At 42.8% G+C, this 19383-nt stretch overlaps 1 protein-coding gene across 2 annotated transcripts in view; it reads left to right on the top strand.

Moving 5' to 3' along the window:
• The window catches only part of LOC130187171 (heparan sulfate glucosamine 3-O-sulfotransferase 5), a 64410-nt gene that overhangs the window by 25299 nt on the left and 19728 nt on the right, over positions 1-19383 (top strand). For both annotated transcript variants that reach the window (XM_056404548.1, XM_056404547.1), the window contains exon 2: positions 10130-10205. The gene's annotated coding sequence lies outside the window, so the exon portion shown is untranslated. The remainder of the gene's footprint in view (positions 1-10129; positions 10206-19383) is intronic.

Raw genomic sequence — 19383 nt, forward strand, 5'->3', positions numbered from 1 at the left:
GAGCCCACGGGTCGTTATTATGACCCGTAGTTAAGTTTTGTTGCTAGGCGACATCTAGTGGTCATAGTAATCATGAGAGGAGCAAAGGGGAAAAGTGTCGGTGATGGAGTTTAGAGAGAGAAAGTCCACGTCAGGAGGAGGTTGTGGTGGATGGAAGGAGACAGGAGAGCGACGTGTTCGATTCCCATGTGGAACCAGCAGTTTATATTGTAACCGTGACGACAAAGATCGTCTACTGTTGAGGAAGGAAGTATTTTAACCCAAATCACCATCTTTTTCTGAAAAATAACCGTCAAAATCTTAAAATGAATCCGTAAAACAAAGCAGAAAGTGGTGTGTACAGCTTGAAGTGGAGTAATATGTTCTCTCTTTCTTACCTGCTGTAAAAGCAGGACTAAATGAGCCTCCTAATGTTCGCTAGGCTTCATAAACTATCTAGATGAATAAATGCAGCTGATTTTCGTATTTTTGTCTCTGCTTTCACAGAGACTTTTCCTCCTGGAGAGCTGATCCATCACAGTGAACACAGTAACCTACTGCTGCTGTTGTGAATCAAATTTACATTTTTGTCGTGTAGGAACCCCCCGGTTTCTTTCATTAAGCAAAGACTGTGGAACCTTTTAGTAACTGAAGCAAACACTGGATCGTGGAAAGATTAATGTGAGCTCTTTATTTTTTATTTTTTTGCAAAGGTTGCTGTTCACCTGCCAACTCTGCCACCTCAGATATCAAAGTGTTCTCAAATACACCAACAGGAACAGTTTCCACAGGCTCCCTGCTCCCTGCAACTATTATATTCTAATGTATTACCTTTCCATTTTTGAACCCTCTGCGAATTCATTTTCATACTGTCCTGAATGAACTGGAAGCATTAAGTAAAGGGGATGGTAGCTCACCCATTGCATTGCTCATTTTAACACATGTACATGGCTTTAATTGTCATTGACTCGGAGTCACTTTGGCAGCGTCGAACAACCAAAGGCTCTTGACCTTCAACACAAATACTCCTTGAAGTGGATATTATGTGAATGCATGAATAAGATCTCGGACCATTATGCGGCGCAGCGTCTGTGTCATTCAGCGGCAGCGGATCAAAGTCCTGCAAGAGCAACACCCATCCAGCTTTGTGGTTAACACCTGCTCATATTTTCTGCTTCATAAATTACATTGGACGATCGGAGCGGGCTGATCCCCTGTAGACGAGTCTCGCTGATCGCTGGTTATACCTGATAGGAGCAGCTTGTAAAAAAAAAACAAAAGATCCCAACCATTCACCTCAGTCACAGGCCACTCATAAAACTACAGTGGCTCCGGCAGCCTTTTCTATTAATGCCTCTGTGATTTCAGCTAATAAATTAAAATACTGTTGATAGGTCATTTTTAAAGGCAGCGGCTTCATGATTCCTCCAGTGTCTGTGTTTAATGTTGCTAACAAATCAGTTCTAATCAACATCTAAATTAAAATGTATCGTCTTTGTGTCTGTTTATCTGTACAGTAGATATACTGTGACATCTTTTACTAGGTGCCACACACGAGCAAATTAATCCCAAAGTTCAACATTTTAAATCTCCCTCCAGTGTGAAGGTCTCTGTCCATGTGTAGTGTGATTATAGATCAGCTCTAGCTTCTATATTAATACTGTGAAAGTATCAAAGCCTCAGTCCACAGAGAAACGCACACAGCCTGTATTCAGAAACTGAGCCTTAAAACCAGCCGTCAGGACTTCTGGAACTTTGTGATGTCACAACAAAGCAGTCACCAAGCCCCGCCCACCTGGACCCACCATCCAAACCTCGCAGGATTTGGTTTCTCTGAGTGTGTTTTACCTGAAATCTGCCATTTTTTTTTGGATCACTCAGAAAACAGTCAGCCAATCAGAAGAGAGGCTCAGAGAGGAAAATATGGGCCTTTTATGTTTTCCTCAAAGCAGCAGACACTGATATGTTTTAGTGTCTTGTGTTTAATGTTGCTCACAAATCGGTTATAATCTACATCTAAATTAAAATGGATTGCCTTCGTGAGCTCATAAGAGATCATAAGGTGACACATTTTACAAGGTGCCACCCAAGAGCAAAGTTCAACCTTTTAAATCTTTATGGGAGCTGCCAAGTAATTGTCTGTCCTCCGTTATTAGTCTTTTATACTGGTTTAGATTGAGACTGACCATCTTTTACTGGCCCACTCTAACGTTGGACTGGGTCATGCTCCCTCCTCAACCGGCCATTGGTGGGAGCATCACCGGGTGACGCTGATAAAAGTCGGAGGGTGCTTTCTTGATGAAGCCTCAGCTGATGGTGGTGGACTTTGCTTGAAGGCTGTCACGTTTACAGCTTGACCTTGAGCCGAGATCCTCCTCTGTAATTTATGGCAGATAATGTTCTAAAGAGTCCCATTTCCAAGATTCACTGTCACTCAGCGCTCCGCCTTCACTCTGCCTCAAAACACAATCTGCACTCCTGACAGGGCCGTCCCATAAAAAATGCTGCCAGGCACCTTGGTATTCTATCCAATTACATAAAGAGGAAATTAATACTTTAAAAAGCTGCAACTTCTTTTTTTCAACAGTTATTGCGATTTATGCTACTACATTAAGACTGACTGACTTGAGGCAACAATACTTTGTGTGTGGTAGTTAACTGATGTAAGACTTACTGAATATTCAAATCCTTTTTTCAACACGAGTCTTTAACTGCTGGCAATGTGTAAAAGCTGGATGACCTATGCTTCAAGTTTCTGACTACTTCTTTCAAGTTGCAGCGGTGTTGTACCCGACTGTCAATGCTGTGGAGGGAGTTTAGTCTGACAGCAAAGCTCTTGATTTACCAGTTGATTCACATCTCAACATTTCAACCCTCAATCATTGGCATTTTGGGGCTTTGAAGAGTGAAATTGCAGACACAAGCAGCAAAAATGAGTTTTCTCCGCATTGACTGTTTTGATCGGTCATGTGGGTGTTGTTCCAGACCGTCGGGCTGAAAGGGAGCTCGGGGAGTGACCAGATTAATGATATTGTGGATTGCTTAAGGAGTGGAGTGTTGCGTCATTAGACTTCTGTCAGCTGAGTTTGAAGCACTTCTTGAATGAGCCACACAGATAAAAGAAGTCATCAAGGAAATAGGACATCGGTTTATCCTGGTGAGTCAAGGCAGTTGTGTGGGCTTGTAAAATAATGGGCTTGGGGGTTTTGATGTTTATCGTCAGTAACTCAAAACATCCAGACAGAACTTGAAAATGAAAATGGATTGATGGATTTTCTGATCAGCTGTTGACTATTAGTGTACTAGATTTAATAATTTAATACATAAATGCAAAGGACACTTTAGGACACTGGAGGTATCATGATTAACAGCAATAAAAAAGTACATGCAAAAATATGGCTGTCCATTGCAGTTTTACAGATCATCCATTTAAAAACCAGCCATGTTGCTGCTTTAGTTTTAGCTAGAGGTGTACAGTAGCTAATAAACTGTCAGATGAGTGTATTATCACCTGTTTACTGCAGTAGAGTCAAATTATACAATGACAACCAGGGGCGAGAGGGAACCCAGTGCAGTGCAGGCGTGTGCTTCAGTGAACTGAAGTGTTATAGTCTTTACAGTATCTTGCTTGTTTAACTAAAGCTGACAAATAAATAAGTAAAAACTACAATATTTCTGAATGTAGTGGAGTGGAAGTATAAAGTAGCATTAAATGTAAATACAAGTACCTGAACTCTGTACATATGTACAGTATTTAGAGTAAATACACTTAATTACTTTCTACCTTCCACCTAATTGTAAATGAGGTAAATCAGCTAGCTAACATTAGTTAGCTACACTATAGCTTAAGCCTACGTTTTGGAAACTAGCTAACAGTAGTTAGCTAGATTATAACTTAAAGCTATATTTAGAAACTGGCTAACATTAGCTTTAATAAAAAACTTGACACAATTTGATTCAGAAATTCTGAAGGTACGAAAGTAAAGTGTATTAAACAAGCTAATCAGTTAGCTACTGCTACTTACATTTACCTACAGTGTCTGCGCAACGCACAGGATCAGAGACTTTAGGTCACAAGCAACTGATAGGAGTGAGGCAGGGGGAGGAGACATTCAGCTAATGTCAAGGTTATGATAAATGTTGTTTCTGAATTGTTGTGTTTACGTCTTTTAGAGGGTTCGAGTCTTAAGCAGGGGATCAGACCTCCCGTTCCCCTCCATAATTCGAACCCTGCACTGGGCAGGTTATCAGGTCCTCCTCTAGCTAAAGTTCAGGGGGCAAGTACGCGTCTTCAGAGGGGCAAGTACGCGTCTTCAGAGGGGCAAGTACACGTCTTCAGAGGGGCTTCTTCAGAAACCCCCCCCCCTCCCCGTACATCAGAAATTGGAGGCCTGACCAAAACTGATGATCCAACATTCACACTCACCTCACCCTGTGACTGCACGGCCATCTGTGTGGCGTGAACTTCTCTCTCCGCTCTCTATTTTTATTCTTTACACAGTTATTTCTATCACTTTGCAACATCTCCCATGGCAACACCCCCCCTGTATTTTCTCTCTTTTCGCTCCACCTTGATTGACGTGTGTTGCCATGTCGAGTCTCCCCCTGTCTGTCGGTGAGAGATCCCGCTCCTGCACGCGCCGCCACGCGGTTAAGTGTCACCCATTAATAATCACAATGGACACGACGCACACAAGGACATCTGCTTTCCAGGGCTGTATCAGCGCGTACACAGTAACTTGATGCAGGAGGGCTAAAAGTGGACTCATGTGGTGACACTGCAATTTTTCACCCAACCAACCTCTCCCTCTCTCTCCCCCCCTCCTCCCACTCAGTCTGATGCCAGGTCATGTTATAAATTAACGCATTAGCAGTTTTAGTTTGGCTCCCGTGGCCTGATAAAAACAGGTTGCGGAGGAGCGAGATCCCCACAGCTGTGGAGGTGGGATAAGAGCGAGTGGACACGAAAGCTATTTGTCATTGTTAATTATTTTACTGCTATAGCCCCACAAAAGACATCCAGACTAATTAACAAACAGGCCTATAGGAGAGCAGCAGGGGACATCATGGACGCAGTAACACGGGGGGGTTGTTTCTGGCGCTCTTGGGAGAAAGTTTGAATGACTTTTATAAAGTCAATTTTCAAGTACTTTGGGGACAGAATTTGCAGATTTATAATCCTGTTTTTTAATCTCAGGAAGTTTATTTTTTCACTTGGAACACAGATAAGTGACTCTATAAGATTAAATATACAGTCTATCTTTGTCCACCAGAATATTAAGCAGCTGCAAAACAGTGTGGCCGATGTTGTTTTCATTTTGTGAGTCTGTGTGTGTGTCATCATAGTAAAAAGTGATTCTAGAGACACTTACTGTAGCAGGATCTGCCTGTCTGTCTGTCTGTCTGTCAGTCAGTCAGTCTGTCTGTCTGTCTGTCAGTCAGTCTGTCTGTCTGTCTGTGTCAGTCTGTTCGTCTGTCTGTCCGTCCGTCCGTCCGTCCGTCCGTCCGTCCGTCCGTCTGTCTGTTCGTCTGTCTGTCTGTCTGTCTGTCTGTTCGTCTGTCTGTCTGTCTGTCCGTCCGTCCGTCCGTCCGTCCGTCCGTCTGTCTGTTCGTCTGTCTGTCTGTCTGTCTGTCTGTTCGTCTGTCTGTCTGTCTGTCCGTCCGTCCGTCCGTCCGTCCGTCTGTCTGTCAGTCTGTTCGTCTGTCTGTCTGTCTGTCTGTCTGTCTGTTCGTCCGTCCGTCTGTCTGTCAGTCTGTTCGTCTGTCTGTCTGTCTGTCTGTCAGTCTGTCTGTCTGTCTGTCTGTCTGTCCGTCTGTCCGTCTGTCCGTCTGTCTGTCAGTCTGTTCGTCTGTCTGTCTGTCTGTCCGTCTGTCCGTCTGTCTGTCTGTCTGTCTGTCTGTCCGTCTGTCCGTCTGTCCGTCTGTCTGTCTGTCTGTCTGTCTGTCTGTCTGTCTGTCTGGACAGATTTTGACCACAGTAGCGTCACAACCTGCAGGATACAGTCACTAAACTTCACAGGTGTGTAGTTGAAATCGAAATAAAGACCTAGTTTGAAGATGGGTGTGATCCGACGCATTAGTGCTAAGTACTCATGTAAGAATAGGGATATCCAAAATACGGTATTATTGTGGGTAATGTGTCGGGTGTTTTTTGCGAATAATATACAATTGTATTATTATATTTTATGTGTCAGGTATAAGCAGCTTAAAGTTTTATTTGTCACATGCCCAGGTGCAATGTACAGTAAGGAAAGCAGCGGGTCAGACTCTGCAGCTTACCTGAAACATCAAATACAATATCATAATATTGTTTAAAAAAAAAACACCTGAATCAGAAAATACAATAATATAATTATGTATTGTAAAAAAACAACTTACTATATCAAGATATTTCTTTTTGGATATGGACTAAGCCTAGGACTCAGTAGTCATTCAGCTACTACATTATTACCTGAGTACTTAGTGCTCATCCTTCCCCATCCCCATCTCCAGCTATAATATCGTATATCACTATATCCTGATATTAAATTTGGATGGATTTTGTTTCACAGGAACTCGGGGGGTTAAGCAGGAGCTGTCTCTCAGCCTTTATCCATCGTGCAGTGATAAAACTATTCTTCTGTCTCTCCCTTTCTCACAGCCTGTCCATTTATCTCTCAACCACTCCCTCTTTCATCTGCGGTGCGTCGGTGTTAGTGATGCTAAAGTTTAGCCATGGGGGGACTGAGATTAAAAGATGAAGAGGGCAAACCCTTATAGGTCCTTCTTTCATAGTTTCAGCTGTTGTTTTTATCAGTTAAGAAAACATTGTAGTCGCTAAGTAACTGCTGAGATCAGGAACAGCAAGTCCATCAAAACAACGCACATCGGCATTTTCTTATCTGACGCCCCTATAGACCTTTTTCACTGCAGGCATCTACCACTACTAGTCGTACCAGGAAAAGGTGTTATTATAATAACACAAACACTGGCCATCTTCTATCCAAGTGTCCCAGTAAACCATGAGAGTGTGACAATGAGCCAGCGCGAACTAAACCACGACCCTCAAACCGTTGCCGCGCTCACTGATCTCAGCGATTAACTTGGTGAGTACAATCATATCATTATCCACAGGTGTTTGCCAACACAACCACCCGAGTTGAAATAAACTAAAATTATCGTTAAAGTTAAGAATTCAAGACGGAGAGAGAGAGAGAGAGAGAGAGAGAGACAGCAGAAATCAGCAGTACATCACAGTGTGAAGAAATGTTATCTCCTTTTGACTGAGCCGCGGGGAATCATGCGCTCTCCAAGTTCTGTTTCATCCAAGTTCAGTGTTGCTGTTAATAATTAGAGAGGACGTGTAAGACGCCGCCGACTCACCAGCAGAACAATCTGTTGCACACGGCGCTGTCTCATTTTAATAATTAAAATGAATATACTCTTGTGCATATTTGCATAAATTAAATGAATATTTGTTCTGCAAGGCTTGGCAAACACACTCCTTGTCAGCGCGGTGGTGTAAGCATGGTCATGATTGGCAGAGTCTGTTGTCCTACAGGAGCAGTAATCTCCACGCTGCGGCAGTAATCCAGCACAGTTTCACCGCTCCGTGTGCGTGACCCCATCCTGGTTGATTTACTGGGTTTCCTCTCCATGCAGCCTCGCTTCTTTATTTTATTTTATTTATTTATATATTTTTTTTTACTTGATTAAAGTGCTGCACATTCATTTTGGGGACGTGGGCCTGTGGGGTTTGACCCTGCAGCCCCTGACCTCCTGGCTTAGCCTTTGGCGCTGTAATCACAACATAACCCGGGCGCCATTTCCAGCTCTCTAGCTCCCAGTTCCCCTTGAGGCGAGAAGATACGAACTGAAGCGCAATATAATTCTTATTGATTGTTATTTGCTTTGACTTCAAAATTTATGTTATAATCTTCTCATAATTGGGTATTGCTGGACTACATAACTCTCCATGGGATAACGTATAGCCTGATTCAGAGCAGAAAATGTGAAAGAAGTCACATGCATTTTATTTATTATGTCAGTAATTTCATTTCCTTTCTTTTTTTCTTTTTTCCTTAGAGGCAGAATTATTGCCTTGATCTTAGCAAGTGGACCCGGAGGGCATAGCTTCTTATTATATTCTACTTTTTCACTATACTAACACTATGCCTGTTTATGGAAACCCTCTAAGGCAAGTCATTTATTTATCTATTTATTAAGTTTTTGTTGTCCCGAGAGGCAAGTGATTGTCTTTTTGGCCAGGATCATTTTTACATTTTTTATTTTTTCATCTCTAAGAGGCAAATTAAAGATTTTTTTTTTCTCTCTGAAGAAAGAAAAATATAGACAAAATGAATTAATTCAATAAAATGAATCAAAAAAAAAAAAAAACCTTAGGCAAGTAAATTTTTACTTAATACAGATGAAAAAAAAAGGGCTTCCGCACAAATTAGAGACCAACTCTGGATTTTTTTAAATTGAAACCCCGCTCACCTTTTTGGAGTTGACAATAATAATAATGATGAAAAAAGTAATTAAAATGTATTAATTTTTGATATGAAGGGGAAGAAAACTACACAGATGTCTCTGTTTCCCTCTGCGTGAACAGGACAACTGCACATGAGTTAAAATTACAGCAGCTGGCAGGAGTGAAGAGGCAAAGCAGACAAGTTACAAACACAGGTCAGGATAAATACAGTAAATATAAACAAGGTTATTTAACAAGAAAACTCAACAGGGCACCTTAAAGCTGGAATTATGCTTTGGCAAAGATACACAGAAGGGTATTATGGGTAACCGTAAGACGACCGGTTGATCTAAGAAGACATCTCCGAATTGGCCTTCGTCCACGCTCACCTATATTCTGTCTGCGGAAACGTGTCCCAACCTTTTAGACGAGGACGAGACGTTAACCGGAGACACTGTCTGGTTACAACTGCGTGACCACTGGTGACATCACGGCGTCATGCAAATAACCTGTGGTTTCAAATGAAACTGTGAAATTGATTTGACGGTTTAATTGTACGAAAACGTGTCTCTCACCTGCACAGACAAAGAGCTGATGACAAAAATATCAAATATCATGTGATTTACAGAGAACATGTGATGCAGTAGGAAAAAAAAAAAGTAATTTAATTTAAGTTGAACTAAAGAAAATGTGACCAGCGTACTGAGGTGGACGTTTTACCGTTAAACCGCTAAGCTAGCAGCTCTGGGAAGCTCTGCTTACAGTGTTTCCAGCTAAATGCTAATGTCAGCATGCTAACACACTCACAGTCGCGTTGCATAGAATCATAAAGGAAATAACTGGTCTCTCTCTTCAGTGTTTTTTTATTTGTTTTGTACATTTTTTCTCTGCTGTCGTGTTATGAATCACGTTTTATCGAGAATCATTTATTTATTTGATTATTTATTAATTTACTCGCATGCTTTTAATTATGTCTGTGTTTTCATTTGATTGTAATCATTAGAAAAGATAATCTCCTCTCTCTGTAAAACACTTCGGTCGATGTTTATTATTTTTAAATGTTTTCCGTGACTTGACTCGACAACACTGATATTTCTCTGATAAGCGAATATCAGCCGGCGGCGTTGGCCCCGCCCACTTACCATCAAACCTTTACAGTGTTAGTGCTTTGCTCCTCCAAGCAGAAACAGTTGAGGTCAGGTCTCTCCTTCGTACCACAGGAGCACATGATATCACTCTCACACTCAGGCTCAGCGGTGGTCACTGTTTACGCGACCAGGTTCTGACTTTCATATTTAAGACCCTTCTCCTCCCGGACGTCCACTCGCTCAGTGTGGCTGCTTTTAATTAACTGCAGAGAGGAGCCAATTTTACACTGGTGAGTTGTGTTTTATTCTCATCCGTGGGTGTATTTTAACTCAGTTTCCCCACTGGATGCTGCAGCGCTGCGTTCCCATTTATCATGCAAACTAGAAACTGGATGAGCCTTTCCCCGGGCTGAGAATCAGTCGGGGGGGGGGGGGGGGGTGTTCAGACATTTCCATGGTGTGATGATTTGTAATTCAGAATGGGCGGAGGCAGGACATTTTCCCATTAAAGTTTTTCTTCTTTCTCTATAAACTTCTTTTTTCTTCCTAGATGTAAAGTTACTGATCGTCCAGTTGGTTTTAATCTGAATTTTTCTTTTCTACGTTACAGATACTGGATCTGCGTGTGCGCATAAAGAAGCATCCGGGTGCTCAACTCCACCTCTGGCAGTCATGAGGAATAGAGGGTATGTACTGAACTCTCATTCACCAAACAAACTCAGTATCAGAGACTTTTTTCATTTTTTATTGTACAGCAACAGAAGTAGGTTTATTAGTGTCTGTCAGCTCAGGCCAGAAGCACGAGGCTGCAGCCACGAAGGTCGGTTCACAGCACATACACAATAATGAGAGGGAGCGAGCCGGAGCTGTTTCTCTTATACTTGTTGTGGAGCTTTCAACCATATTGCTCAGTTTTCCTCAACAGACGCACTTTGCTCACTTGTGTCCAAACTTTCAGCGCTTCCCGCCGACTTTAATTTTCTGATGAGCAAGTTTAGTTTCCACACGCGTCTGTGCATGTGTATAATACCTGCACTATCATAACTGATCTGGGGAGCTGAGTCGAGGGCAGCTTGACACTTTGGCTTTAGCTAATCTCCCGTCAGAGATCCCGGGGTTATCCTCAGAGTGCACGCGCAAACGTCCCAAAAAATGCTGCTGTCCTCTCTGCTCGGCTTCCCTCGGCCTTTGTCAACGGGACACGGTCACACACACACACGCGGAAATGACAGAAACTATAGATAGAAACAATAGCTTACTGTGGCCACTAGTGGGCAGAATATTGGGGACCAGTCCTAACAGCTGTGTCAGACTGACGGTGGACACCTTGGACTAATAAGCTGGTGTAGTATCAGCTGTTTCCTGCCCAACCTTGGCTTTTGACTTTGTCCTGCTTCAGAGACCTGCTGCTGCCTCTGCCAGCACGTGCTGTTAGTTTAGCGCTGCCCTCAGCTGGGTGGGGGTGGAGTTGAGTGTAGGTAGGCAGGGCAGTAAATCCACACTGTGCTCATCCATCACTGTGCCCATGTCTTTGCTCTCTCCCCCTCTCTCTCTCTCTCACTCTGCCTCTCTCTGCCTCTCTCCCTCCAGCTTAGCTGAGCTACGTCCCTACTTATACACGTTCTGTGGCACATGATTAATCCCACCTCTCATATCTCTTCTCATGTGTCAGCACCTTCGCTGCTTTATAGGCTTATTCTGAAATGAAGTGACACTTCCGTGTTGAAATATCACCAAATTAAGAGTGCTGGCATGTGTAAACAGAGCAAATATGCACCAAAAACCATAAATCAGATGAAGGGCAATGCCTAACTCTCCTATTAAAACTTTGTTGACCCTGTAATATTGAAAGGTTGTTTTGTGTGCTTGAGTCTTTTTAGCTGATTCTACATTAGTCATCTCTCAGCTGGCTGTGCTGATTATTGATGATATTTGAGACGTTTGTGATGCATTAGTTCCTGAAAAATAGTTTTCATAAATCACACGCGGGTTTATTGTGGTGTAGCTCACAAATAAATACAGGCCTTTGGGAAACGGTAGATGTTAACAGGCCATTCCACTGTTATGATTACATTCACGGGCAGGAGAATATTATATAAGCCGTGTCACAAAGATATCAGTTGAAAATACAGTTTGATTTCAAAATAAGATTATTAAAGGTCTATATTTTCTTCTTCTTCTGTGTTTTATTTGAAGTGTTGATCCATAAGAAGATATAAAAACCATCTCAGTGTAGTTTTACATCTCCTCTCTCTGGCGTCTCTCTGGAGCTCTAGTAACAACAGGTCGGTGAGCCAATCAGGAGAGAGGAGGCTCTGAGCCTCTCTTCTGTGCTTTGTTGTGACATCACAAAGTTCCAGAAGTCCTGACGGCTGGTTTTAAGGCTCAGTTTCTGAATACAGGCTGTGTGCATTTCTCTGTGGACTGAGGCTTTGATACTTTCACAGTATTAATATAGAAGCTAGAGCTGATCTATAATCACACTACACATGGACAGAGACCTTTAAACTATACGGGACCTTTAAATTTGAATTCTCTTTGCTTTTTGTGCAAGAAAATTTAAACTATATAACGACACTCTGGCTATTGCACATATTTTGTGTATTTTCAAAAGAAGAGAAACCCCATTTTAGGGCAGTGACTAAGCTGCAAGACGCTGTCTTGGCATTTCCAAGCAGCAGTTTTATCTGAGAGCCGCTGCCAGGAGACACAATGTCATTTCCTTTGGTGTCCTACTGACTGGAGCACGTCCGAGCCCTGCATGGGGCTCAGGACTAACTTTTCCCTCCAGCAGCGCAGGTGCTCCCTCCTGAAAATGTCTTTGGTGTTGATAATTTGACTGAAGGATCTGAATAGTTCTTCCACCACTGCTTTACATTCTTTGGTTGACACAGTGTCACCATCTTCTCACCGGTCTTCTCTTTCAGTGAATCTGCGATAACTCTGCTCTGCTGGATTCACTTGAACTACATTCTGTTTTTTAACAATTCAACGTGACCCTTCAGTTCAGTGTGATACTCTGTATTAAATTTCATTGTCATCTCAGCTCTCTTCTGCAGACTGATTAGACTCTTTCTATCCGTGCATCTGTCCCTGCATGGCTGCTGCTTCATGCAAGTGTTTGATGGTTAAAGTCAGTAAACGTAGTTTTCCTCGTAGATTTTTGGGGCTCACAGAGAGCAGTACACGGCGTTCCTTTCTTTGCATTACCTCATCCATGTAAACTTTGTGAGAATTTCCTGTCAGAAAGAAAAGGTCTTTACCTTTTTCAACATGATCTCCTGTTAATTCCTCGTCTGTCAGTCTCAACCATTTTTATAATAAACACGCTCACCACCTCTTATATCCCCCTTCCCCACATATTATTACCTCTCATGGGAGCTTTTCGTCTCATAGTGTGTCTGTCAAAATATAATTATCCTCCGTAGTTTATAGGCTCCTCGTTCAGGGCTGGATAGGACGGTGTCTGGGTCCAGATGCAGACTGTGGACCACCTATAGGTGACCTCCGCTCTGGAGGTTGTTTCCATTTATGTTATTTCAGTGGTAGCTAAGTCACCGACAACTTCCACATACTCAGCGTTGTGTTCATCCCTCGTTATACAGAGGAGGGGTGTCTAGCTTGCAGGGCAGTAAATCCACACCATGCTCATCAATCACTGTGCTCATGTCTCGACACTCTTCCTCCCTCCCTCCCTCCCTCCCTCCAGCTAACGTGTTAGCTGTCTCTCTTTCATTGATCCAGTTCAGTCTGTGGCAACTGTTCAAACTTATAGCCGAGCGCAGTCCTGTAACCGCAGCAGCCTCTGAGCTGGTTAATTGCACGTTGAGCCGTTGGATCTGAAATGATGAATTATTTCGGGTGCCCACCCACAGAGATGTTGCATCAATCAAATTACAGCGCTGACAGCATCAGTCAGAACCAGAGTCGAGCTAATTTGACCAAAAAATATGCAGGAATCATAACAAACACCCGTGATAAACATATCATGCACTGATGTGTTAGCATAAATTATTTTAAAGCTCCATATTTTCCTCTTCTCCTGTGTTTTATAAGAAGATATATTTGTGGTTTTAAGAAACAAAAACCATCTCAGTGTAGTTTTACATCTCCTCTCTCAGGCTTCTCTCTGGAGCTCTAGTAACAACAGGTCAGTGAGCCAATCAGAAGAGAGGAGGCTCTGAGCCTCTTCTGTGCTTTGTTGTGACATCACAAAGTTCCAGAAGTCCTGACGGCTGGTTTTAAGGCTCAGTTTCTGAATACAGGCTGTGGACTGAGGCTTTGATACTTTCACAGTATTAATATAGAAGCTAGACCTGATCTATAATCAAACTACACATGGACAGAGACCTTTAAACTATTCAGGACCTTTAAATTTGAATTCTCTTCTGTTTGGCTGACTGTTCGAATAAAAATATAGCAGATTTCAGGTAAAACACTCAGAAAAACCAAATCCTGCAAGGTTTGGATGGTGGCTCCAGGTGGGCGGGGCTTGGGGGCGTGTCTGAGAGCGGTGACTCTGAGGCTTTGATACTTTCACAGTATTAATATTGAACCTAGACCTGCTTTATAATCAAAGAACACATAGACAGAGACCTTTACAGTACGACGGAGTATTAGAGCCTGATTAAGGAAAAAAAGTCATAATATGGCGAGAAAATGTAGGAATAGGAATATTACATCAACCAATAAAAACAGGTGAAAGGACATTCAGTGGCAGCTGCTGTTTGTCTGTCAATAGCCTGATGCTGATGCTGATGATGATGATGATGAGGATGAGGATGAGGATGCTCCATGTTCCTCATTTTAAAGCCTCTGATGTTTCCCCTGTAAAACAACACAAAACCTAAAATTACAACTTAATTCTCGAAATTTCATTTTTTTCTTCCTCAGTGTGGCCCCCTAATACTCCGTCATATTATACTATATGGGAGCTTTAATGTCAGTTTGACTTTACAGCAGCAACATCTTGTAGACGTGATTCATGTGGCAGGAGTTCAGCAAAAAAAAAAAAACCTCCTGACTTTGAAGTCACAGAAAGTTTTGCAGGTTTATAGAGGAAGTTAGATACTTGAATAAGGAAGAGGGAGAGGAGGAATATCTCTGGAGCTGTGCAGATGTGTGTGTGTGTGTGTGTGTGTGTGTGTGTGTGTGTGTGTGTGTGTGTGTGTGTGTGTGCGTGCAGCCTGCTGGGGAGCCGGAGAGTTCTCTGAAAACCTTAACTGGCTCCTGGCTTCTGAGGCTGTCTCCCCATGCATATGCATGAGGCCGGGCGTCGTGAGTGGATGGGATTCATCGGAAGGAAATAAGACGGGCCTCGTCGAACGGGCGGGCACGTATGGACTCGAGATAATGCGCATGTACACACACACATAGGCGCACGTCTACCCAAATGTGAGGTGCGGCTCTGAAAACCAGCTGTTCCACTGTGTTTAAATTATCACCTGTCAGCACAAACTTAGCCCGGCTCTGAAGGGGCTGGAATTTAAATTTTCAGATTTGCTATAGAAACCACCCCCCACCTCCCCCTCCCCCTCCTTCTGCTGTCAGCCATTATAAAGCACAGGCAATGGAGGCCTAGCCATCAATTTCCCTCATTTCCTTTTAAGATCACAGAGATTTAGTTCAGTCTCACTCAGGCAGCTCTGCATAGTGACTGAGTTTGGAGTAGCAGACATAAAGGAGCCTTTTTTCAGAGAGCAACTCCGCCAAAGGAACCTGCGTTGAGTTCAATATGTAGATATTTCTTTGTTAAGTGTCGAGACACTTTACAAATATAGTCATGATTAGTGTGTGTCGCAGCGGACTGGGCGGTTTTGGTGTTAACGTGAGTTCATTTCAGGTCAGAGCTGCAGCTCACCTGAAGCTAACCGCATGAATTTCTCTCTTCTGGAGTTTATTAGCAAAACAAACTGTTTCACGGATGTCCACGTCTGTTTTGGTGAAGAAACACAAGCTGCAAGATTTTGGCTTCTACCTAGTGGCTAGGCTTCAGCCGATATTTGATAATATCGAATATTTATATATATATATTAATATATGCAATATTTTTCATAATAATACCAAAAACAATCTTTTTCAGTAGAATAGAAATCCACAGTTTCAATCACGATCTGCATTCCTGTTTCTGCTCTGGTTTTATTGTGAAAGTCATGACTGGAAGTTGTAATTTGTGTTTTTTCCCGCCGCGTTTGACGTTCATTCGAATGTTTGTAGGGATCCAGTAAACGCTCGCACAATAACACGACTTTCCATTTCCCACAAACAACCATTGAATTTGTTGTTGAAGATATAAAATTATTTGCATTTTTAATTTCATGATTGAAATCTAATAAGAAAGTGATGTCAGTGGGTTAGTTTGACAGAAGAGACAGCCGTCATGTGATGTGTTGGCTGAGTCACGCTGGCCTTTAACGCTGAAATCAGGAGGCGAAACTGTTAGATGGGTTCGCCACGTTAATCCTCTCTGGTGATTCAAAGAGTGAGAAATAGAATTCATTAATCCCTTTACATGTCCTTCAGCTGTATTAGCATTTCTAATTAAGTGATCAAGCACACGGGAGCAGCCAGGCCAGGCCGCCGGTCCGTGGCCGCGTGGCGAGCGAGGTTTGCGTCTTTCTCCCAGCAGACCCCCGGGAGTTGAAAGCAGATCAATGGCGGCGCCTCCTCAGAGGGAATCATCATTTTGATCCTGGTTGTGACTCTGACTCCACCTGTCCTCACTCAAGCCTCTGCCTTCCCCGTGTGGGGGCCACTGGCCATGAGCAAGTGGTAATAACCCCCCCCCCCCCCCCACGGGTGTCAAAGGTGGGCCGCCCTGTTGTGGCTTAAATGTTCCAGAGTGACTCTAAAAGGCCGAACGCTCGCTGCTCACACACCTTCAGGCTTCCAGATATTTCACCCCAACACAATAGAAGATGTTGTGTAGTCGGCTTATTTATGGATTGATGCTGTTCCCTTTTAGCTTGCGGGGCAGAGCTCTGCCACGGTCTAATGAGGCAGAGGACAACCTGAAATCAATAGCTGCTCCCCGGCGCAACGCAACGAGAGCAGCCCCAACAGAGGACTCCAGTAATTAAATGTATTTCAGCGTGTATAACGGCTGGCTGGTTAAAGGTTGGCGAGCAGCAGAGTTGTTGTGCAGAGTTTGTCTGAATGTAGGTTAAGTCCCTTTTTCTTTTTTCTTTTTTTCTTGTCAGACCTTCTCGCGTACCTTTTCCAGCTGTGAGCAGGTTTTAGTCTGAAGGGTGATGCGTCTTCTGGCCTCGTTAGTCTGAACGCACAGAGGCTCAGCGCGTTCCCTGTAGTTCACTACATCGGCGCCGGCGCTTGATGTAGTGCAGACGACTGCAGCAGTGTAGTATTTACCTTGACGACTCCTCAGCGGACACGAACCCACTGCTGATAATGGTGCTGCAGAGTGGGCACTTTGGAAATATGTGTCTGATCCGTAACATGGACTCACTTCCTTCCTTCAAATCACACCTCAAAGATTTATTTCTTTCAATTATATTTATTCTAACTTATTGTCTATTTAATGCCTTGTTGGTGGCTTGTTGCTACTGTATATGTGATTTTTGTTTCCTTTAGTGCCTGGAAAGGTGCCTATAAATAAAATGTATCTGTATTATTTTAATCTTAACTATTTATTTATTTATTTATTAGATAGGGACAGTGTATGTTAATGAACATCAGCTAGCTATGGTAGAATAAAACAAAAACAAACAAACACACAAATGCAAATATAAAGACAAATACATTTAGTTGCATACTGAGTCAGAAGTGATGACAGATCTGGTTTGAAGCCAATGTTTGAGATGTGTATTGAAGGTGGGATGTGTAGGATAGTTTGTCCAAATGCAGTGCACTTCACGGCGCCCTCTAGTGGCCGCCCTGTAGTACTCTGTTTAATGGATTCAATGAAAGGTGATGGGGCAAGTTCATGCAAAACCTTCGACATAAAACAAGCATATTTAAAATTCTTAAACCATCCCCAATATAAGTGCATAGTCTCTGGATATAGTTCAGCCCAAGTATCACGATATAATTATATTGTTGTATCTTAAGTTTCAGTTGTTTGTTTGTTTAGTATATTACAACGCCCCGCCGCTTCAGCTCGTGTTGCTATGGAAAAGAATCAGGGCTGAACAATTAATCGAAATATTATTGAAACTGCGGTTTGGCCAAGTGCGATATTCATTGTCGCTAAAGTTCTGTCCTTGAATCTGAAAGTGAAGGTGTTTACGTTGACGTGTGTTTTGGGAGTTTCTGTCTGGTGTCTGGAGTCTGTTTGTGTCATGGGCATCTGCAATACCAGCCACTCCACCAACTTCCCTTTTCAAAGAAACTTCATCAGAAAAAGGAAGGAAGGAAAAAGTGTAAAAACAACATCCTGCTCAGGGAAACAGACAAACACACAGAAGTTATTTTTAACTAAACGAGACAAATCTACGAGAAGACTAATCTAATAGTTGTTGTAATTTCTTTCAAATGATTTATTGATGTTTATTTTTACAACCAAGATTACTGGGGAGATGATTCACATCCTGCAAACTTACTGAAATAAATGGCAGAAATGTGGCGATGGGAGCGGCGCGCAGCAACACTGCCTCCGGCTTCGTGTTTTTTATTTATTTTATTTAATATTGTTGAATCGCTGCTGGTGTAACTCAGACAAGCTGCTGCTCCTGGGCCGTAATTGAAGTTGATATTAAAAGACAGGAGCAATGCGTAAGTCATGAGAGGAACGCAAGCAGGGTCATCTCAGCCGAACGACACGCCGGTGTAACCGCAGTCACCTTCCCTGTATACATGACAAACTGCTGCCACCAGGCTGCGGCGGGAAAACAAAACAGACACATAAACCACTGCCCTTCACGCCAGCCCTTGACTTCAGCACTTTGGCATAATGACATTAAGATGCACTCGCAGGACAATGACTTGAAGGAGAGAGCGAAAACGTGAAATGACATCAGCTTTCACCTCGAGCTGTTTGTGTCGCCGCGTGAAGGGTAACTGCTGCATCACGGGAAACACCTGCTGGGCATGGAGCGCATTATAGCCCCACCATCATTACGTTTCAGCAACATTCATTTTTGGCCGTGCTGATTTGTGCTGATGTGCGTGATTCCTGCGGAAAATAGAAAACAGCATATAGCCCCAAAAAAAACAGGTGTGCAACAACAGTGAGACTTCTTTTTAAAGAAGTTCACCAATCTACCGTGCTGAGTCTAATCCCTGTAGACGCACATTCTCACCAGCCTAAGAGAAAATATGTTTGCATGCATCTTCTTGCTTTGCAGCATATGGTGCTCTGACTCAATCTATTTCTAGGATCATGTGCTGTTAGACTGGTGGAGCTGCGTCACTGCAATCTGTCACAGCGGGCTGCTAATGTCACCGGCATCCGACGCCATACTGTTGCAATAAAACATGCACAATACAAGCGTTTTGAATTAAATCTTAAGTCTTAAGAAGGAGTTCAATGCAATTTGACTTGTTTTAAGTTGTTTGCTACGTTCTTGTTTTGGAAAGTTAAAGCACTTTTTTTGAAAATCGGATTAAAGCCAAATTTGTTCTGTAGGTGCTTTTTGAAATGTGATTAAAGCCAGATGCTGCGTGTGTCTCTCAGACCGGCTGCTGTAATCACATCTCTAGCTGTGTGTGATGTGACTTTACAGCACTTAATCACGTCCAGACTGTAGTCAGCTGGACATGACGGCATCAACCTCCTCTGTACTTCTTTTTTTTTTTCTTTAATCTAGAAACGTCCTTGTTTTCCAGCAGCAGAGGAAGAACTTAAACACTTAGAGACACTAGGTGCGTCTCCAAGAACCTGCTTACTGCACAATTTGAAATTGCAAT

The sequence above is a fragment of the Seriola aureovittata genome, chromosome 19 (assembly GCF_021018895.1).
Source record: "Seriola aureovittata isolate HTS-2021-v1 ecotype China chromosome 19, ASM2101889v1, whole genome shotgun sequence".
Taxonomy (NCBI): Eukaryota; Metazoa; Chordata; class Actinopteri; order Carangiformes; family Carangidae; genus Seriola; species Seriola aureovittata.